At 56.6% G+C, this 6,000-nt stretch overlaps 1 protein-coding gene across 2 annotated transcripts in view; it reads right to left on the bottom strand.

Annotated features, from left to right (window-relative positions):
• MEGF11 (multiple EGF like domains 11) overlaps nt 1-6,000 on the bottom strand; it is a 226,450-nt gene that overhangs the window by 179,537 nt on the left and 40,913 nt on the right. The window lies entirely within an intron of this gene.

Below are 6,000 nucleotides of genomic sequence, written 5' to 3'. Positions count from 1 at the left end.
GGGGGGGGGGGGGGCAGGCGGCCCCCAGTGGTGAGTCCTGAGGGGCAACCACTGACCTCCAAACACCCACTCCTCTGCCATGCCCACTGCCTGACCTGAATGCCCACTGAGGGGCCATGGTCAGGTGAGACAACAGAGCCCACGTCATGGTTGGTGTGACGCTGATACTGTTGCCTTGGTTTTGCCCAAGCCCTCGTGCAAAGGCACCCCGAAGAGCCATTTCAGATGCCCCACTGGTCAGTGGTCCACAGTCAGCCTGCCCTCTACCAGCCTCGCTGCGGTATATCGGGGGAGGGCCCCAGCACCCATGTCCTTCTGTACAGGAGGCTCTCAGGGAAGGTTCTGGTCTGTGAAGTTTTCCACAGTCCCAGAGTTCCAGGGAATGGGGGGACCCACCAACTAACCCAGTTCTCACTGGCCCCAGTGACCAGCTCCACTTACAGCCACAGCGAACTGCTTACCCAGCTGCTGGCAAGACCTCGTCTGACCACTCTTGCTTTCCCGGCTCTCCCTGCTCCGCTGGACGTTCCAAACAAACTGAAATGGGTCAGTATGCCCGGAACACACCGGATACCAGATGTCCATCCCCAGACTCCCCACCAGAGGCCAGCTCCTCAGCCCAGCCAGCTCCAAGCCCTGGCCTCGGCTGCTTCCTTCCCCCATCTGCACCCCCATAGGCTGAGGTCCTGCACGGTCCCCTACTGGGTCCCTCTCATCAGCTTGTCAGATTAGCTCAAGAGACCTCCGCTGCCTTCTGACGGCACAGAGCCACACCTTGATTCCTGGGGGCTCTGCTGGGGGGCGGTGAGGGCAGACAGTGAACAAAGAGCCTGCCAACTATCAGGGCTGGAAGGGACCTCAGAGAAAATCATGTCCATCCCTTCATTTTATGCACGGAGAAACTGAGGCCCGAGTGTTGGGACCTCGTGGACAGNGGAAAGAGCTAGGGGATGAGCCTCCTGAAGGAAAAGGGAGGGGAGAGGTACCCGAGACCACGGACCTTCCGCTCTCAGCCAGCTAGAGGCCTTCCCTGCCCCGGCTCAGGGGCCGGGGAAGCCAGCCCAGAGGGACAGCGCAGGGGACTGTGGCTGACAGCGGGGTGACAGGAGGATGAGAGCCGAAGGCAAAAGCCAGAGCAGCTGCTTCAACGCACTGAGCGCCCTCCAGGGGGGCTGAGCAGGGGGCTCAGAGCAGCTCAGAGGAGAAGGGAAGAAGCATGAAGTCCCCTGCCAACCCTCACCTCTCCCTGGAGACCTGACCACGGGTCTATCTCCTACACCCTCTCTCCAGCTAGAAGGGCAGGGCCTTTGGGTGCTCTGGGCAAGCTGCACACCACCTTTTCCCTTGGTCTCTGCCCCAGACCCCAGGGTCCCCTAGGACAATCTATCGAGCACCTCCCCCAAGCTCAGCCCTGTATCCGGCACGCTGGCTGCCAGTGACCCGATGTGCAGAGACGAGCCATCCCACAAACCCTGGGCCTGGCTCCAGGGATGCTGTTGCTGTCCCTGTCGTCCCTCCAGACCTCATTATCCCCCTCCCCACCTCATCACCCTGGGATTATGCCTGGGCTATTTGCTTGTCAAAACCTCAATCTGTTCATATTTCATAGGTGTTGTTTAGACAGTGTTGTTTGAAGCATGAAATATTGATAGCAAATATCCGAGGCCTAGGTGGCCAGATTTGGCAACTGGGCCACCGTGTGTTTATGTACCTGGTGGGGAGGGGACATGACACGGGTGCTGTGAGGACAGTCTCCCGAGGAGGAATGGAGGGGAGACCCACACCCCTCCCTGGGGCTGGGATTCCTGACTCCTACCCCAGACCCTGCACTAGCCCAGTGGTGGGCAGTCCCCCTACAGAGGGCTGGGGTGTACAGAGCAGCCCCTCCTAGAGTGTACAGGTCCTCTAAGTTCTTTCTGACCCCGGCCCCCCAAGCCAGCCGACTCCCAGGAGGGGCTCCCTGGCCTCCCTCTTCTCCGGCTCCTGTAACTCTCAACAGAGGCATTTTGTTGAGTCCCTCTTCCCACTGCTGTCCCCCCATCTGCTGTTGGGGACAGGGAATCAGAGGCTGGCCCTGACATTGCGTGCGGTGTGACTGAGAACCAGCCACCTCCCCTCTCCCAGCCCCACTGAGAAATTCGAACCTTTGCTCTCTCAGCTTCCCACCACCTACCCTCCTCTCTCAGTCCTGCTTCCAACATCCGGGTGCCGGAGGCATCTTTAGTGAGAAGCAGCACGGCAAAGACTACACCAGAAAGCCGGGTCTGGACGCAGGGATGCCACTTAGTAGCCCTAGACCTCGGGCAAGCTCACACCATCTTCGTGTCAGTCCCCATCTGTTCAGTGGGGGCAGTGACAGGACAGGCCTCGGGCTCTGTGTGAGGATTAGTGGAGTTGACAAAGCACCCAGAGCAGTGCCTGGGGTCTCGTAAGTACCGTGTGAGTCTTGCTATTGTTAGTAGGGTGTCCTTGGACTCGAGGCAGGTGGCTTCCTGTCTCTGGTCTAGAAAACGAGGGCCCTGCAACACAGCACCCTTAAAGCTCCGTCTACTGCTGACACCCTTGATGCTTCTGGGGCCACTCTGGCCCCACTGTGTCAACTTGCAGCAGCTAGAAGCTCAAAACGCTTCCACTAGGCTCCCTGGTCCTGGGTCACCTGAGTCACCACGGCCAGGTGCAGGCTCCATCACCCAGCTGCAGCAAGAAGCGAGAAAGGCTTCAGCCACCCAGTGCGCACATCTATGGAGGTAAAATATATTCCCACCAGAACCCCCTTAGGTACACGAGGCCCCTCGACTGGGCCAGAGGCCTCTCCTTCCACTGAACCCCACGACACGCTGTATGTATGGGGGGGTGGCCCAGTTGGTGGTACACAGCACGCATGGTCTCCTGCCACTTCCCCCTCTAGCTTGGGTTCATGTGGTCTCCCCAGCTAGACTGCGAGCTCCTTGAGACTACATCTAGCGTCTTAAATATCCCTGGATCTCCCCATGAGCCACACCTTACAGATAGTCCACGTGTGGCTGGCAGTGACTCTTCTGAGTGTCTGTCCTTTCCAAGGGACATTAACAAGCCAGGAGAAAAGGATCAGGATGTAGAGAGTGTGGACATGGGACCTGTGAGGGTCACGTGGAGGCTGGGACTTGCGGGGGTGCTGTCTAGCCTGGAGAAGGAAGTACTGGGCGGGAGGCAGGTCACAATCAGCTGGACAGGCTGAAATGCTGCTCAAGGGGGAGCCCTTCCATCCTAGGGCGCAGATGGCAGCCTAGCCCAAGGCAAGACTAGCTAACACCTGAATGGGTTCAGCAGTTCAGAGGGCTGTTTCCATAGGAAGGGAGCAACCCATTGCTGGGAACACTCACGCAGAGCACAGGGGTCGACAGGCAAGCTGGCTCTCGGGCCAAATCCCACCAGCGGCCTATTTCTGTGAATAAAGGTCAGTTGGAGCAGAGCCACGCCCATTCACGTACACGTCACCAGGGCTGATTTCGCACTAGGAGGACAGAGTGGAGCCGTGGCCACAAGGATGGATGGCCGGCAAAACCTAAAATATTTACACTCTGATATCTCATGAGGGGAGGGGGCCCTTCCATTCTAGAGGGTTCCTGGTCTGGTGGGAAATCAGACCATGGGACTTTCAAGGTCCCTTCTCCCCTTCTATTCTTCTATCATTTACTCACTGCCAGGTATGGTCCGATGGTAAAACAAAGCCGCAGGTGTGCTGAGGAAACACCCGTCGATGCCCAGCCTCTTTTCTAAAGCGGTGCTCTAAGTCTACTCAAAGCAGCAAGGGGTCATCAAGCTGGGACGCGTAACCTTCGGCCGCCACAAACGCTCAGCTGGCACTTTCAGTCTCTCTGTCCTCCTGGGGCTGGGGACAAGGACCATGGGGGATTTAGTGACCGCTCAGATTTAGTCTTGCTCAGGCAAACCCTCATCACGGTGGGGAGAAAAAGCCGAGTGAGGAGTCCCTTCTCTGCCGGCACTGAATTCCCGCCGCCCCCTTTCATCCTTGAGGCAGGCGTAATTACTGCTCCATTTACAGTCGGGAATCAACCACAGGAAGGCCTAAATAACTTGTGCAAACTCCCAGAGCCACTGTGCGAGATGGGTATCTCTCAACCTTGTTTTCGCGATCAAGCCCTCCCCTCCGGGAGCCACTTCAGACATCTTTTCCCTTAATCACTGCCTCCCATGAAATTTTGATACCACAGATATACATACAGTACCTACACAGATAGACAGGGTATTTGAGCTTTCTCTATAAACAGACTAAGAACCAATCCCCCCCCCCAAGAATACAGAGTCGCCATCTGCCCCCGCAGATCCCTCTCTGCCCTTCTGTGCCCCGAGAAGCAGACCTCTGTGCACTGCATTAATGGGCTTCCTTGCCCTCTGGCTTCTGGACGGGGTTGGCCAATGGGAAACACCAGCAGGAGATGGGAGGGCAAGGGGTTGGCAGTAGTGGCGGTCTTCTCCCCTACAGCTCAACGTGTCGGGGGGCGGGTCGGGGGTGGGGTGGGGGGACTTCTTCCAGCCACAGCCTGGAGTGGCCCTCCTTGGTTGCTCGCTCTAATTGCACTGTAAATGCCCTAAATGGCTTCCTATCCCCGCCCATGCCTTTATAAATACAGATCCCTCCCCCCATCGGAAAGTAGAGCGCGCCTATGAAACCTTTTGTAAGCCACGATGGCATAAAGCAAAAAAACAATTACCATTAGTTTCTATGAAAAAACTTGGACCCAAAAAATCACCTCTTAGGCGTTTCTGATACCTTAGGCCACCCCTGCTAACAGATGCACAAAATGAAATTGAGATGAAAGCACAGGTGCTCAGACGCAATTCGACGCTATGCAGGCACCGCTGAGCAGCTAAATGCAGTTCCCGGGGAAGGAGCTCGGGGCCGCTCGGGCTCCTCGGGCTGCACCCCGACCTCACAACCAGTGCTGCAACACAAACACCGAGCACAATTTTCACTTTCACCTTTTTTCAAAAAGTAAAAGTCCTCTTCGGCTGTCTTTCCGTTAGCAAAAACAGGTACTGATGTAAAAATCTCTCGTAAAAGCAAAACGGTGTAACACGAACTTTCGATAAGTGGAGGATGACTGTACTCATTCTATCAACCTCTCCCCAGTGAATGTGCCATTGGTTTCTTGCCAGGGCCCTCACTGACCCAGCGGCCGAGCCGGCTCGAGCCCACACCTTCGTGATGCTAACAGGCTCTTCCCCACATTCCCCACCACCACCTGGACCCCCAGCTGAGATAAGGAAGTTCCAGCACCGGATCTGTCACGGATTTGCCAAGTCCGCTCCCTCCCCTGGGTCTCGGTTTCTCTGTCGGTGACATGAAGGGGTGGAAGGACATGATCCAAGTGTTCCTTCCAGCTCTGGGGGTGTAGGGTTCTACCGCAGCAGCGATGGGCTTCTTGGCTTAGTGATTGGTACCAAGTTTGAGAAGCATCCATTCCATAGACGCAGACACGGAGCATGCCGTGGGACGGATGTGCTCTGAGATACCGATGGGAGGCTGGGGCATCGGTCCTGGGCCGGGGATGAGCCCCGATAAGCGGCCCAAGACCCAGCACAGGCATCTTGGCACCAAGCAAAGGGGTCGAGGTCAGACTTGGGGTCTCCTTCGCAAACAAACCGCCGAGACAACCCTGGCCCTCCCCTGACCAAGGCACCGCATCTGCCGTCCCTCGTGCGTGGCGAGCCCTCGGAATCAATTCGCACTCCTATTAGCATTCCACCCAAGACGACCCGTAAGTCCCTGAGGCGTTCATGGTAATATATTTTGCCTGGCGGTTTTGAAATGGTCTTACTAGTTAATGGAACTATAAAAATTACTTACACGAAAAGGTCAAGATAAATAAAGACAACTTCCATGTTCCCCGGCCAACGAGGCCGATACCCAGCTAGGACGAAAGAAGACTAGGGAGCCAGGGAAAGGAGGTGGTGGCCTCCCAGAATTCTGCAGCATATGGCTTCGGGAGCGTCCCC

This window comes from Ursus maritimus, unplaced genomic scaffold (genome assembly GCF_017311325.1).
Source record: "Ursus maritimus isolate PB19 unplaced genomic scaffold, ASM1731132v1 scaffold_27, whole genome shotgun sequence".
Classification (NCBI taxonomy): domain Eukaryota; kingdom Metazoa; phylum Chordata; class Mammalia; order Carnivora; family Ursidae; genus Ursus; species Ursus maritimus.
This window is presented reverse-complemented; position numbering and strand designations above follow the sequence as displayed.